The 17,339-nt window shown below is 41.0% G+C and overlaps 1 protein-coding gene across 5 annotated transcripts in view; it reads left to right on the top strand.

Annotated features, from left to right (window-relative positions):
- Positions 1-219: 219 nt before the first annotated feature.
- LOC106563726 (bifunctional heparan sulfate N-deacetylase/N-sulfotransferase 1) overlaps positions 220-17,339 on the top strand; it is a 136,407-nt gene continuing 119,287 nt past the window's right edge. For 3 of the 5 annotated variants that reach the window (XM_014129548.2, XM_014129545.2, XM_045690147.1), the window contains exon 1: positions 220-399. The gene's annotated coding sequence lies outside the window, so the exon portion shown is untranslated. The remainder of the gene's footprint in view (positions 400-17,339) is intronic. The other 2 variants (XM_045690149.1, XM_014129547.2) reach the window with 1 other exon arrangement.

Below are 17,339 nucleotides of genomic sequence, written 5' to 3'. Positions count from 1 at the left end.
GTGGAATGCCATACAAACATCATTGACAATAGTCATTTTTCCAAAGTTAATTATTATTATTGTTATTTTTTTTTTTTTACAATGAGCCCTATCAGCTTGTTTTCAACATGCATTGCTTTATAAACCAAAGTATAGACACGTTTGTTTTGTTTTAGTGGGAGGGAGGGAGGGGGGGGCAGGGCACTGGAGGTGCTATTACGCCCTCTAGCGAGCAATCGCTTCTCCGAGAAGGCTACGAGGTGAAGGAGGGTGGCGAGTCCTCATGTTTCTCTCCACCAGTAACAAACCACATCTAAACCGGGACGCCCCGATACTGGTAAAGCTAGCTACTGCCTAATGTCAACTCTAAATCCAGATTGTATACACCAAGCTGGTCGTGTCGACGAAACAATCAAGTGGGTAAGTTGCTATTTTGTTAAATGTGTTTGTCCAGTAAGCGTGCATCTGGAAAGCACGCACGTTTTATGGGGAACGCTAGCCTCTGAAAGTCCCCCTTTCTCCGAATTTGACTCAAGAGTGAGTGGCAGCTAGCTAGGTAAGCGACAAAGCAACGAGGACATGGCTAACGTCAGTTAGCTAGATATGTAAATGTTCGTGTCTAAAATCTTAACTACTGTTGCTTGTGAGCTGTCTTTATCACAAACAAAGAGTTTACAGTGATTTATTATTCTGGAGAACTGCCATGCTGTTGCATGATAGCTAGTTTGCTAGCCTTATCAGGTGGTGATGTTAGTTTTTCACTGATTCAATTAGCCAGCTAGTTCTGTTAGCCAGCTAATCATGACTTGAAAAGCCCCGAAACTAGCTGGCAGGCTATGTTGGGTAGGATGGCGTTTACGTACATTGTAGCTAGAACATTTGTTTATATGCACAGTTGCTGAGTAATGATTGATGATTAGATCTACTATAATGCGTGCTCATTTAACGTTACTTAGATTTCAGAAGACTCACACTTTGCTTTGGGCTGATAAATATAAAACAACATAGTAACAAGGATATGTTGAATGCATCTTATTATGCCTATGTTTAAGTGTAACCATACCGGTTTCCAATGCACACTTTATAATATAACGTGAGAACTCCAGTGATGGAGCCTGACGCAATGTAATTCGCACGTAAACCATAACATTGGTTTTGTGGGTACTTGGCCATGGCTACTAAATTGGTGAATTATGCTTCCAGTTTGAGTGTGATAACTGAAGTGTAGCTAACTAAAAATGCAATAATATCAATTTTTGGTTGTCACTTGTGTGTTGAAGTAGGCTACCTTTGTTGAGTTGACTGGTCTGTTGTACAATGCCATTTCAAGTCGACTCGGTTTGCTATGGATATGTGCTTTCAGAAAGTATTCATGCCCCTTGACTTATTCCACATTCTATTACAGCCTGAATTCAAAATGGCTAAAACAAATTCTTACCATCTACACAATACCTTATATTGACAAAGTGAAAATGTATTTAGAAATATGTTTACAGATATGTCATGTACACAAGTATTCACACCCCTGAGCCAATACCTGTTAGAATTACATTTGGCAGCGATTACAGCTGTCAGTCTTTCTGGATTGTACAGTATTTGCACATTATACTTAAAAAAAAAAAAAATCTTCCAGCTCTGTCAAGTTGATTGTTAACCATTGCTAGACAGGAACTCTGCAGAAAGGTGAATTAATCTCCAAGTGTCTGTTGGAAAGCAGACTGAACCAGGTTTTTCTCTAGGATTTTGAGTGTGCTTAGCGATATTCCATTTATTTTTGTTTAAAAAGCTCCCTAGTCCTTGCCTATGACAAGCATACCCATAACATGGTTCAGCCACTACCATGCTTGAACATATTAAGTTGTTGCAGTGTTAGATGTGTCCCAAACAGCCGTTCAACTCTATCTGTTTTAAAGTCACCGTTGGGCTCATGGTGAAATCCCTGAGTGGTTTCCTTCCACTCCTGCAACTGAGTTCGGAATGACGCCTGTATCTTTGTGGTGACTGGATATATTGATACACGATCCAATGTGTAATTAATAACTTCATGCTTAAAGGGTCTGCTTCCCCCCATCTGCCAATAGGTGCCCATCTTTGCGAGGCATTGGAAAATCTCCCTGGTCTTTGTGTTTGAATCAGTGTTTGAAATTTGAGGGACCTTACAAAATGATCTGTATCTGTGGGGTACAGAGACGAGGTAGTCATTCAAAATTTGTTAACCGCTTATTGCACACAGTCCATGTACAGTTGAAGTCGGAAGTTTACATACACTTAGGTTGGAGTCATTAAAACTTGTTTTTCAACCACACCATACATTTCTTGTTAACAAACTATAGTTTTGGCAAGTCGGTAAGAACATCTACTTTGTGCCTGACGCAAATAATTTTTCCAACAATTGTTTACAGACAGATTATTTCACTTATAATTCACTGTATCACAATTCCAGTGGGTCAGAAGTTTACACACACTAAGTTGACTGTGCCTTTAAACAGCTTGGAAAATTCCAGAAAATGGTGTCATGGCTTTAGAAGCTTCTGAAAGGCTAATTGACATCATTTGAGTCAATTGGAGGTGTACCTGTGGATGTATTTCAAGGCCTACCTTCAAACTTAGTGCCTCTTTGCTTGACATCATGGGAAAATCAAAAGATATCAGCCAAGACCTCAGAAAAAAAATTGTAGACCTCCACAAGTATGGTTCATCCTTGGGAGCAATTTCCATACGCTTGAAGGTACCACGTTCATCTGTACAAACAATAATACGCAAGTATAAACACCATGGGACTACGCAGCCGTCATACCGCTCAGGAAGGAGACGCTTTCTGTCTCCTAGAGATGAACGTACTTTGGTGCGAAAAGTGCAAATCAATCCCAGAACAACAGCAAAGGACCTTGTGAAGATGCTGGAGGAAACTGGTACAAAAAGTATCTATATCCACAGTAAAACAAGTCTTATATCGACATAACCTGAAAGGCCGCTCAGCAAGGAAGAAGCCACTGCTCCATAACCGCCATAAAAAAAGACAGACTGCGGTTTGCAACTGCACATGGGGTCAAAGATTGTACTTTTTGGAGAAATGTCTTCTGGTCTGATGAAACAAAAATAGAACTGTTTGGCCATAATGACCATCGTTATGTTTGGAGGAAAAAGAGAGGCTTGCAAACCGAAGAACACCATCCCAACCAATATTGAAGCAACATCTCACGACATCAGTCAGGAAGTTAAAGCTTGGTTGCAAATGGGTCTTCGAAATGGACAATGACCCCAAGCATACTTCCAAAGTTGTGGCAAAATGGCTTAAGGACAACAAAGTCAAGGTATTGGAGTGGCCATCACAAAGCCCTGACCTCAATCCTATAGAAAACTTGTGGGCAGAACTGAAAAAGCGTGTGTGAGCAAGGAGGCCTACAAACCTGACTCCGTTACACCAGCTCTGTCAGGAGGAATGGGCCAAAATTCACCCAACTTATTGTGGGAAGCTTGTGGAATGCTACCCAAAACGTTTGACCCAAGTTAAACAATTTAAAGGCAATGCTACCAAATACTAATTGAGTGTATGTAAACTTCTGACCTACTTGGAATGTGATGAAAGAAATAAAAGCTGAAATAAATCATTCTTTCTACTATTATTCAGACAATTCACGTTCTTAAAATAAAGTGGTGATCCTAACTGACCAAAGACAGGGAATTTTGACTAGGTTTAAATGTCAGGAATTGTGAAACCGAGTTTAAATGTATTTAGCTAAGGTGTATGTAAACCTCCGATTTCAACTGTAACTACTAAGTGCATTTTTACTCCTGAACTTATTTAGACTTTCCATAACAAAGGGGTTGAATACTTTTTGACTCAAGACATTTCAGCTTTTAATTTAAATAAGTTGGAAAATTATTTAACACTTCCACTTTGCCATGATGGGGTATTGTGACACACAATCTCAATTTAATCAATTTTAAATTCCGGTTGTAACACAACAAAATGTGTATAAAGTCAAGGGTGTGAATACTTTCTGAAGGAAGGCACTATGTTCAAACTCTTGGCTGGATTTTTTTGTTGTGTTAACCTCTCTGGGCTAGGTGGGACAAAATCGTCCCACCTACTCAACAGCCAGTGGAATCCCGTGGCGCGTTATTCAAATACCTTAGAAATGCTATTACTTCAATTTCTCAAACATATGACTATTTTACACCATTTTAAAGACAAGACTCTCGTTAATCTAACCGCACTGTCCGATTTCAAAAAGGCTTTACAACGAAAGCAAAACATTAGATTATGTCAGGAGAGTACCCAGCCAGAAATAATCAGACACCCGTTTTTCAAGCTAGCATATAATGTCACATAAACCCAAACCACAGCTAAATGCAGCACTAACCTTTGATGATCTTCATCAGATGACAATCCTAGGACATTATGTTATACAATACATGCATGTTTTGTTCAATCAAGTTCATATTTATATCAAAAAACAGCTTTTTACATTAGCATGTGACGTTCAGAATTAGCATACCCACCGCAAACTTCCGGTGAATTTACTAAATTACTCACGATAAACGTTCACAAAAAACATAACAATTATTTTAAGAATTATAGATACAGAACTCCTTTTATGCAATCGCTATGTCCGATTTTAAAATAGCTTTTCGGTGAAAGCACATTTTGCAATATTCTGAGTAGATAGCCCAGCCATCACAGGCTAGCTATTTAGACACCCACCAAGTTTAGCCCTCACCAAAGTCAGATTTACTATTAGAAAAGTTTGATTACCTTTGCTGTTCTTCGTCAGAATGCACTCCCAGGACTTCTACTTCAATAACAAATGTTGGTTTGGTTCAAAATAATCCATAGTTATGTTCAAATATCCTCTGTTTTGTTCCTGCGTTCAAGACACTATCCGAAGGGTAAAGAAGGGTGACGTGCACGACGCATTTCGTGACAAAAAAATTCTAAATATTCCATTACCGTACTTCGAAGCATGTCAACCGCTGTTTAAAATCAATTTTTATGCCATTTTTCTCGTAAAAAAGCGATAATATTCCGACCGGGAAACCGTGTTTACGTTCGAAGAGAGAGAAAATAAAAACATGGGGTCGCCTCGTGCACGCGCCTCAGTCTCATTGGTAAGTGGTCTATCAGAGGACAAATGCGCTAATGTTTTTCAGCCAGGGGCTGCAAAGACATCATTCAGCTTTGTCCCGCCTTCTGAGAGCCTATGGGAGCTGTAGGAAGTGTCACGTTACAGCAGAGATCCTAAGTTTTCAATAAACAGAGTCAAGAAGCCCAAGAAGTTGTCAGACAGGCCACTTCCTGTAAGGAATCTTCTCAGGTTTTTGCCTGCCATAGGAGTTCTGTTATACTCACAGACACCATTCAAACAGTTTTAGAAACTTTAGGGTCTTTTCTATCCAAAGTCAATTATATGCATATTCTAGTTTCTAGGCAGTAGTAATAACCAGATTAAATCGGGTACGTTTTTTATCCGGCCGTGCAAATACTGCCCCCTACCCCCAACAGGTTTTAAGTAACGGCTCCTTACAGCTATAGCATAATCCATGCACACCAATAGCCAATTCTCATTTCAGGTAAAAGGACTCATGAGCACCAACGTGATGGGAGCATATCAAATTGGATGTCAAATGAAAGCGAAGAGTCTATATATTTTTGAGAAATTAAGGCATACATTAAGGAATATGGGAATGCTTTGATTTCTGTTCAGACAGATGGAAAATGGGTCTTTTGAAAACATCTACCAGAAAAATGTTTTAGAAATACATCAAAACACAATTTTGAAGACCCCCGTCAACTAATATGAACACTATTTATATATACACTGAACAAAAATATAAACGCAACATGTAAAGTGTTGGTTTCATGGGCTGAAATAAAACATTCCAGAAATGTTCCATATGCTCAAATCTTTTTCTCAGTTTTTGTGTACAAATTTGTTTACATCCCTGTTAGTGAGCATTTCTCCTTTGCCAAGATAATCCATCCACCTGACAGGCGTAGCATATCAAGAAGCTAATTTAACAACATGATAATTGCACAGGTGCACCTTGTGCAAGGGACAACAAAATCCCACTCTAAAATGCGCAGATTTATCATACAATGCCACAGATGTCTCAAGTTTTGCGGGAGCATGCAGTTGGCATGCTGACTGCGGAAATGTTCACCAGAGCTGTTGCCAGAGAATTTAATGTTAATTTCTCTATCGTAAACCACCTTATGTTTCAGCATGATAATGCACAGCCCCATGTCGCAAAGATCTGTTCACAATTCCTGGAAGCTGAAAATATCCCACTTCTTCCATGGCCTGCATACTCACCAGACATATGCCACCCATTTGAGCATGATTGGCATGCTTTGGATTGACGTGTACGACAGCGTGTTCCAGTTCCTGCCACTATCCAGCAACTTCGCACAGCCATTGAAGAGGTGTGGGACAACATTCCACAGACCACAATCGACAGCCTGATCAACTCTATGCGAAGGAGATGTCGCCCTGCATGAGGCAAATGGTGGTCACACTAGATACTGACTGGTTTTCTGATCTATATATATATATATATATATATATATATAATATAGATATAGATAGATAGATAGATAGATAGATAGATAGATAGATATGTGAACAACAAATGCATGTCTGTATTCCCAGTCATGTGAAATCCATAGATTAGGGCCTAATGAATTTATTTCAATTGACTGATTTCCTTATGAACTGTAACTCAGTAAAATCTTAATTGTTGCATGATGCATTTAAAATGGCCCCATCCCTCCCGCTAATTGGCAGTTTTTTTGCGAGGGTGAGGGGAATGCTCTATCTCGAGAGGAGTCGATGTCCTCTGAAAGATGAGTTGTTGAGGATTATAATAAATAGTTTGGATGTCATACAAGCAAGCCACACACCTGTGAGTACAAATGTGCACTTCACATTTCCATATTTGAAAATTCATGTCATTTATAGTATGAACATTTATGATCGCTATGATTGTACAGTTAAAAGGATGACATGCGCTATACCCTGGGTTGTCCTGATAGGAATGACCCTATGTTTGTCGTATTGTGAAGAAAATTAGCCGTGCAACACGCACTTGAATGAACTCATGACTCCATTCTATGCACACCAAAATTACAGTCTGTCTGAATTGCCCTGTGAAAGCCTAACACTGTAAGGTCGTATGTTATAACTTATCTAGACATGTTGGCAATAGACCAAGCTTTCAAATGATGCCCACCTGACCCAGATTGATTTATAATGGAACGGTTTTGCATTGCTTAAACAACAACAGTAATTGTGTGGATGCAGGGCTGTGTTCTAAACAAAAACTGTGGTTGCTGCAGTTCCTCAACGGCAAAGATGGGAGAGCTAAAAAATATATATATTTATATTTTAAGGTTATTTCATTAAGTCAAGTGCTTTGATATTACTTAGGATCTGTGCTCAGTTTGGAGAAGTGTGTGTGTGTGGCCACTTGGAGACACCAGTTAGAGCTCTGACAACAAACCCTTATCATTTTTTTCTAATGTGGCACCTACCCCAACATTTTCAGGAATACTCTTTTCAGATTTTTGTTATTGACAAATGCTGTGATAAGTACAGTAAATGCACTTTATCAACACTAATGTTTTGGAGTCAGTCTTGTCAGGTGAACTGTTGTGTCCTCACTTTTTTGGGGGGGTCTGATCATTTCCCCAAAGTTCTCTTTCAGTGCTACCATGGTCATCCATTTGCTTTTTATCGTTCTTCTGTAAGAAACACTTTAAATGTTGTCCTATCCATGTAGGTGTGTTAAGCCTCAAGCTTCTCCTATGTGATGGATTGTAGGGTAATAATAACTAATACTCACTCTCCTTATTCCACCATTTAGTGTAATTTCAACCACAAGCAATTGCTTTTCTGCCCATCTTGTGCTGGTATAACCTGTCTAATGGACCTTTTTTAGCAAAATGAAGACCAGCTGTTTTTACACGGTAATCTTAGTGTTTTATGGCCCCGGATTGTAGATTTTAGTGTACTTGAGAATTATCCCTCTGAGCTTTGAAATGCTCTTTAAAAAGCTGCACTGTTTCTAGGTATTATCAAGATCATCCTAAAATTGTGCAATATCCATTAGTATATTCCATTTAAACCATTACCAGAGATGCTTATGCATGTATTAGTGTGCCGCAGATTGATATGCTCTCCAGATTGGCTTCCCCCTGCTCCCATAACCGGCATTGTGTGGGTGTCCGGTTGCAATATTGGTCAATTGAGATGTAATGAATGGTGAGACAATCCTACTTAAATAACTATTTTGAGGCTGTGACGCATGACCTGGGTTGCTCATCAAGCTATCTATTGTTTGTGCAATAATGTTCCCATTTGTAGTTTTTGCCGAGTAAAACGTTGAGTAGCTCGTCTCCCATTCAGATAGCCTATCAGCTTGGTAGTTGTATTAGGGGGTTCTACTTGGTCCATGATTGCACAAAATAAGTCACTTAAGATGACTTAGACTTACTCAAATCAAAGTTTATTGGTCACGTGCACACGGTACAGTGAAATGCTTGCTAATTCTCCTCAATGCAGTAATATCAAGAATCAAATGTAATCTCAAATGTCCAAAAATAACAAGTAGTAGTAATAGCAGTATGAATGAAGACTAGTAAAGTTACTTTGTATAGCAGCTTAAATAAATAGTAACAGTAATAATATCAAGTCTCGTCATGTCCCGTCATTTGGCTCAGTAGTCTAAAATATACTGAACAAAAATATAAACGCAACATGCAGCAATTTAGACGATTTTTACAGATTTATAGTTAATTTAAGGAAATCAGTCAATTGAAATCAATTAATTAGGCCCTAATCAATGGATTTCACATGACTGGGAAGAGGCGCAGCCATGGGTGGGCCAGGAAGGGCATAGGCCCACCCACTGGGGAGCCAGGTTCAGCCAATCAGAATGAGTTTTTTTCCCCACAAACGGGCTTTATTACAGACACAAATACTCCTCAGTTTCATCAGCTGGCCGGGTGGCTGGTCTCAGATGATCCCGTAGGTGAAGAAACCGGATGTGGAGGTCCTGAGCTAGCGTGGTTACACGTGGTTGTGAGGCTGGTTGGACGTACTGCCAATTTCTCTAAAACGATGTGGAAGAGAAATTAACATTAAATTCTCTGGAAACAGCTCTGGTGGACATTACTGCATTCAACATGCCAATTGCAAGCTCCCTCAACTTGACATATCTGTGGCATTGTGTTGCCGCAAATTTTTGTGGCCTTTTATATTCCCAAGCACAAGGTGCACCTGTATAATGATCATGCTGTTTAATCGGCTTCTTGATATGCCACACCTGTCAAGTGGATGGATTATCTTGGCAAAGGAGAAATGCGCATTAACAGTGATGTAAACAAATTTGTGCACATTTCAGAAATAAGCTTTTTGCGCGTATGGAATGGATATTTAATTTAGGATCATGAAACATGGGACCAACACTTGACATGTTGCGTTTTTAAATATTTTTGTTCAGTATATATGTCAGCACACTGTCATTAAATATTGAGTGGCCTACTAACCGCTGCCTAACTCGATTCTATACATTCTGGCAGCACGTTTTCTACCAAAGCAAAACAACTCGCCTTAACGCCACTAAATTAAATGGCCACTAACTTAACTGCCTAACGTTACCCTTTACACTCGTACCTGTATGCAGGTTGAAAATTGCTAATTTGGACCCAGCTAAACACCTACATTGGAACCCAGTGGCTGTTCAGTAACATGCTATACATGACGTCAGAGCTCAGGCTCTGCGCTGTATGAGTTTTGACTGACAGCCATTCTGAACTTGGGCACCTCACGCGACAAGAACTTGCCCTAATACCCCCTGCTAATTGGGAAACTTCAGCAATTTTTTGGAGTGAGGGGAAATACTGTAAAAAAAAACACATTTACATGTTTTACCAGGTAAGTTGACTGAACACACTCATTTATGACCTGGGGATTAGTTACGGGGAGATGAATGAGCCTATTGGAAGCTGGGGATGATTAGGTGACCATGATAGTATGAGGGCCAGATTGGGAATTTAGCCAGGACACTGGGGTTAACACCCCTACTCTTACGATAAGTGCCATGGGGTCAGGGCACCAATTTTTAAAGTCCCATCCGAAAGACGGCACCCTACAAAGGGCAATGTCCCCAATCACTGTAAATTAAGAGGATGATGTATTTTGAAGGATGAGACATTGAGGGTCATAATAAATACCTCTGTCATACAACAAAGCCAAACACCCGTGAGTCCAAACGTGCACTTCACGTTTCCATATCATAAAATTCATGTCATATACAGTGTCAAAGTTTATGATCACTTATGTTTGATGTACAGTTACCAGATGACATGGCGTCATACCCTGGGTTCTTCTGAACAAGCCTGTTTGATATACAGTTAGTTACCAGATGACATGGTGTCATACCCTGGGTTCTTCTGAACAAGCCTGTTTGATATACAGTTAGTTACCAGATGACATGGCCTCATACCCTGGGTTCTTCTGAACAAGCCTGTTTGATATACAGTTAGTTACCAGATGACATGGCATCATACCCTGGGTTCTTCTGAACAAGCCTGTTTGATATACAGTTAGTTACCAGATGACATGGCATCATACCCTGGGTTCTTCTGAACAAGCCTGTTTGATATACAGTTAGTTACCAGATGACATGGCCTCATACCCTGGGTTCTTCTGAACAAGCCTGTTTGATATACAGTTAGTTACCAGATGACATGGCATCATACCCTGGGTCCTTCTGAACAAGCCTGTTTGATATACAGTTAGTTACCAGATGACATGGCCTCAAAACCCTGGGTTCTTCTGAACAAACCTGTTTGATATACAGTTAGTTACCAGATGACATGGCCTCATACCCTGGGTTCTTCTGAACATGTTTGTCTATTGTGGAGGAAATTCGCTGTGGAACACACACCTGAATACATGCATGACCCTTTTGTATGCGGACCAAAATTATGATGGGCTATCACAGGGCAATTCAGGGAAACCAAACACCGTAAGATCGTACGTTATAACTTATCTAGACATGTTGGCAATAGAACAAGCTTTCAAATGATGCCCACCTGACCCAGATTGATTTATAATGGAACGGTTTTGGATTGCGTAAACAACAACAGTAATTGTGTGATGGCGGGGATGCAGGGCTGTGTTGTAAACAAAACAACTACAAGTGTGTTTGCTCTAGTTCCTCAACAGCACAGCTAGGAGAACTCCTTATAGTTGAAGACTCTTCTTTGAGTCATAAAAGTGCATTGAAATGACCTAGGAACTGTGCACACTGTGGAGAGGTGTGTGACCACTTGGAGACACCAGTTAGTCTTCTCACTCAAACCCTTGTCATTTTTTTGTCTTAAGGTGTACCTAACCCATATTTTCCAGGAATGTTCTTATATTACTGAATGTCTCCAAGTACAGTAAATGGAAAATGCACATAAAATCAAGTGTAAAGTTTAGATTCAGTCTTGTCAGGTGAACTGTTTTGAACTCACCTTTTGGTCTAATAATTTTCCATTCATCTGAAAACTGTTCCTGCCTGTGGGTTGTTTGGTAGCCAGAAGTGAAGGGACCAAGCCACGTAATGCCTTTGCCTGCCTGTCACTGGTCCTCGTCCCTGTAGTGCCAGTCAGCCAGCGCCTCTCTCCCCTTCAGCGCTCATTCTGTTCGACGTGGAGGAAAGAGTAATTAATCTCCGGGAGGAGCGTGCCAAATCTGGGGACTGCATAACAATTTTTCTTCGCAAGGGGCACTGCCAAGTTCTGCCTAGCCGCCCAGTCACCCTCTCGGCTGGAACCAACACTGAGCAAGCTGTCACTTTGCCTCTCTGTCAACACACTTTGCCTCTGTCAACTCTGTCAACACACTTTGCCTCTCTGTCAACACACTTTGCCTCTGTCGACATTTGTGTTAAACTCGCCCAAGTATCAACTCCTTCTCATTCACAGTGGGATACATCGGCAGCAGGCCTCTTATCTCTTGTCAGGACGAGCCGCTTGACTTCATTAATAAGGTGCATGTGATGTTCTGGAAATGTATGGGGTTTAACTTCAGATAGTGACAGATTATGATAGAAGAGATCTGTCAAACTGCTCTAAAGTAAGGCACAGTGACAGGCAAGTTTACCCTTTCGTTAGATGTATGCCTTGGCCTCCATCCGTTGTAAAAACCCTCCAAGTCAGACATACTGGCTTCCCAAAAGCATCTTAAGACTAAGTTCACCCTTAGAACCTTCGTAGAAGCATCGTTAAATCTCCGAGCTGTTTCCCAAAACCATCGTTATTAACGTTACGCTTGAACACCTGCCTTAGACCACTCGTAGAACAGCTAAGTGCATCACTAGATTATTTTTTTGCCCTCATGCATCACTTTATACACAGAATCTCAGATAATCGAATCACATGGTTTATTCGTCTCTGTGACCACCGATAACTTCAGAACAAAGTTGACTACAAAGTTGCCAATGTCTTTGCAGTTGATACAAATAAGCAACGTACAAAAATATGCTTCAAATGAAAACTGAGATGACTGCATTAAAATATAAATAATGGAAATACATTTCATACGTACGCTGTCTGTAATTTGTTTCCATATATTTAATGTGTTGCCTTACGTGTGCAATGATGTGGCAAATCTGAGATTTGGTGCATTTTTCTACGATAAGCCGCCTCAATATTTGCAGCCTTAAGTGGTAGGCCTAGTATCTCTCAAGGAATTTCTGTCGTCAGTATTGTGAAATAATGTTAAGGGAAGATTTGAATGGAGAAGGGGAATTTGAGAGCAGCGCTCCCGTTCTTTCCATCTTGTCGGTATCGAAACAACATGCTCCAACGACGCGCTTAGCGGTCGTTCTCTCTGCGTGGTGTTCTGGGAAACGCATGTTACATCTTTGGCTGTTATTTATAGGGAAGAGATGTATTGTTAAAACACATGAAAGCCAAAGTTTTATCAGGAAACCCGGCCCTGGTTCATCACGTGTTCGTCTGTGCATGCGAGGAGAGAACTAGCGGATTTTCTGTAAAGTCTGGGATTACTCTGTTGATCTATGGTTTTACGCTAATGATTATCCAGGTGTCCTTGCTACTATTGTAAACCACACTAATGTAATTTGTTTGGCGTAGCTCAGCTCCTTATGTTTATTCTACTGAATTCTTTTGACTGGTTGAAATGGAATTAGGATTTACTGAGAGTAGTTAAGTGATAGAAAAATGCAGACTCGCTGTCTGCTCGCATGTTCGGAATGCAGTTTATTATATCATGACATAGACGGTGTCTAAATGCTATAAGAATGTGCCACTGTTTTGTACTAATGAGTCACTTATTGCTTTGTGGAGACCAGAGTTGAAGTTTGTTGGCAGTAGGAGTCTTCCTTTTATGCAGCAGTGTTTGTGCCCTTCTTCTGATGAGTCCGGTTTGACCCGACAGTGTCATGCAGGTCCATTTTGATTTCATTGGGAGAGATTCTCACCAACCAATCTATGCCAGTTTAGATTTGGCTCATGTCCACGTTGTCACAATTGATGTGAACAGCATTGTTGACAGTAAAGAGCCTCTGACACGTGAGCCACCATGTTTCAGTGCGTGTCAAATGAGCAAACCCCTACGGTTAGTGCCCTTAGCACAGTAGTTAGGCTAGATTGGGCTGTTTTACTCAATTTGCCATTGCCAGCTGACACTCAGGCTTGCAACAACTTTAATTTGAACAAGAATCCTCATAAACACACATTTGTTCAATGCGTACTCTCTCAATACCCGTGTACATTTGTCACGCTGTAAGGCTTATTAAATGCCAATCACAACGACAGATATTTACAGCATGTCAAATCCACTTATCTGACAAACCAGTGAGGTCTAAAATTCACCTGTTAGCATCCTGATAAATGTCCTGCCAGGCCAGCCGCAAAAATGCTGAGTAGGCTATAATGTTAATCTGTGTATGATCCCATAATCTGGTGGGAATGAGCCATGCAGCTCTGCCACTGTAGGTGGCCTCCACTGTTAGTGTTAGTATTAAGCCTGCATTTATAATCACATGGATCTAGATAAGCAAATCTCCATTCAGCCAATGTGAATTAGTCTACATGCATTTTGACTTTGTAAACGTTGACACACACACACACACACACACACACACACACACACACACACACACACACACACACACACACACACGCGCGCAGTGAGTGGTATACCATCCCGCAGGTATCAGACTGCCATACCTTTTCATTTTCAGTCAGCCGTGATACAGTAGGAAGTCTACTGCTATGTGATTTTTTTTTTTCCCCCAGGTGAGATTAGCATGATGGTCCCAGTCTACAGTAGGGTTTAGTGATACATTTACTGGGTTTACTGTGGGATTTCAGTATTCTATAATATTACAGTTTACACCAAGCTATCTATTCTACACACAAATATTAGATGTGTGTTTCCAGTCCCATGTTCTATTGCTAACAACTGATTTCGCCCAGCCTTGAGCCTGCTCTCCAGGTTTCCGTTTGTTACAGTCCAGGTTTTCACTGATGTCATGCACCACAGTATGAACCTGTCACAATAGACTGATGTAGTTTTACATTCCTTTTATCAGTCAGGGATGGTGCCATGTCTTGTTCTGAACATGAATAATTAATGAGAAGCATTCAAGTAAGTGTTGAGTCAGAAATTGTAGGCAGGACTAGACTGTAGGCCAGGTCTCTCCCAGCAGGACTAGACTGTATTCCCTCATGGATGTGAAGCTGACTGCTGTCCCTTTTGTGACTGGGTCTCAGGTGCAGTCAGTCATTCTATTGATTTGCAGCCCTTTATCTGTACTTATAATATTTTGTTTTTATTAAGGGTTCCCATTAGTTCCTGCCAAGGCAGCAGCTCTTCTTCCTGGGGTTTATTAAGGGTCCCCATATTCCTGCCAAGGCAGCAGCTCTTCTTCCTGGGGTTTATTAAGGGTCCCCAGTAGTTCCTGCCAAGGCAGCAGCTCTTCTTCCTGGGGTTATTAGGGTCCCAGGTTTGCCAAGGCAGCAGCTCTTCTTCCTGGGGTTAGGGTCCCCAGTAGTTCCTGCCAAGGCAGCAGCTTTCTTCCTAAGGGTCCATTAGTTCCTGCCAAGGCAGCAGCTCTTCTTCCTGGGGTTTATTAAGGGTCCCCAGTAGTTCCTGCCAAGGCAGCAGCTCTTCTTCCTCGTGTCCAAACAAGATTAAGGCAATGTCAACAACAAAATAAACAGTACATGATATAGCACATTATTACACCACTACATATCTACAATACAGAATGTATAATACCACAATATTACATTTTAATGTACGTGTGTGTCTTCACAGTCTGCATTGTTCCATAAGATGTAGTTTTATGTTTCTTCAATCTGATTTTACTACCCGCTTGAGTTACTTGATGTGTAATAGAGTTCCATGTAGTCATGGCTCTATGTAGTACTCTGTATTTCCCAGAGTCTGTTTTGGACTTGGGGTCTGTCTTGTGTGGTATGCATGGGTGTCTGAGCTGTGTGCTAGTCATTTTAAACAGACAGTTTGGTGCTTTTGAACATGTCAACTCTTACAAAGACAAGTAAAACAAAGAAAGATGTACAGTGAGTGTGGACCTCATGCGAGGGATACCTTACAAAAAAAAGATAGTGTTGTGGATCAGAAAGCCAGTCAGTATCTGGTGTGACCACCATTTGCCTCATGCAGCACAACGCATCTCCTTCGCATAGAGTTGTTCAGGCTGTTGATTGTGGAATGTTATCTCACTCCTCTTTAATGGCTGGGTGAAGTTGCTGGATATTTGCGGGATATGGAACACACTGTCGTACACGTAGATCCAGAGCATCCCTAACATGCTCAGCGGGTGACCTGTCTGAGTATGCAGGTCATGGAAGAACTGGGACATTTTTAAGCTTCCAGGAATTGTGTACAGATCGTTGCGACATGGGGCTGTGCTTTATCATGCTGAAACGTGAGGTGATTGCGGAGGATGAATGGCACGACAATGGGCCTCAGGATCTCGTCACGGTATCTCTGCATTCGAATTGCTATAGATAAAATGCACCCACACGACACCATACACGCTGTCTTCCATGCCCCTGGTCCAGTTGAAACCGGGATTAATCTGTGAAGAGCACACTTCTCCAGCGTGTGCATAAAGGTGAGCATTTGCCCATTTTAGTCGGTTATGACGCCAAACTGCATTCAGGTCAAGATCCTGGTGAGGACGACGTTTTATCATGCAACACAATGCCACAAATGTCTGAGGTATTGAGGGAGCGTGCAATTGGCATGCTGACTGCAGGAATGTACAACAGAGCTGTTGCCAGAGAATTTAATGTTAATTTCTGTACCATAAGCTGCCTCCAACCGAAGAATTTCTTCAGAAACTTTCAGAAACCACCTCAGAGCAGATGAGCAAAGTTTCTGAAGAAATTCTTCGGTTGGAGGCAGCTTATGGTACAGAAATGAACATTAAATTCTCTGGCAACAGCTCTGTTGTACATTCCTGCAGTCAGCATGCCAATTGCACGCTCCCTCAATACCTCAGACATTTGTGGCATTGTGTTGCATGATAAAACTGCACATTTTCGTGGCCTTTTATTATCCCCAGCACAAGGTGCACCTGTATAATGATCATGCTGTTTAATCAGCTTCAAGATGCCACACCTGTCAGGTGGATGGATTATATCTTGGCAAAGGGAAACATTTTACTTTTCTTTTGCCGTGGCGGCCATGATTTAGTAGGTAGTCAACAATTTGTTCACCTCTTCCACACTCACATTACAGAATTCAACAGTACAATGCTTGTTTTTCATATTTTGGTCAGTTATGCATGGATGTGAGGTTCAGAGTTTTGTGTTGGCCTGTCATGCCCAAACATTTTTTTTCTTCTAATCTTGCCAGTAAATGGATTCTCCATTTAAAAGTTGTCATGCTTAGATGTCCAGTAGGTAGGTTTCTTAACAAGCAGCTAAACTCCAGTGGCCGGGACACGGTTTACATCCCTAATGATGTCAGGCACCAGTGTCTTGATGGGTTTTAGTTGCAGAAAGCAGATGCGGCTGAGCCCTGCACTCCAGAATTGTTCACTTTAAATGAAGCAAAAACTGAAGAGATTGTCATGCACTGTTTTACAATTATATAGCAATTGCTCCTCTTAGTGGAATTTAACTAAATCATTTGATTATGCAGCCTGTGTACTTGTTCCATTCCAGGTTGTGAGATTGCGTCAATGTGTTTACTGCGCAGTGTTTGCAGACAGAGAAAACAACAGAGGCAAGCAGAGAAGGGTCACTGCATCACACAGCCCTGGATGAAATGCTCAATCCCAGACATGGTCAAGGCCAGAAT

The sequence above is a fragment of the Salmo salar genome, chromosome ssa11 (assembly GCF_905237065.1).
Source record: "Salmo salar chromosome ssa11, Ssal_v3.1, whole genome shotgun sequence".
Taxonomy (NCBI): Eukaryota; Metazoa; Chordata; class Actinopteri; order Salmoniformes; family Salmonidae; genus Salmo; species Salmo salar.
Note: the sequence above shows the minus strand (reverse complement) of the source record. Positions and strands in the feature narration are given on the sequence as shown.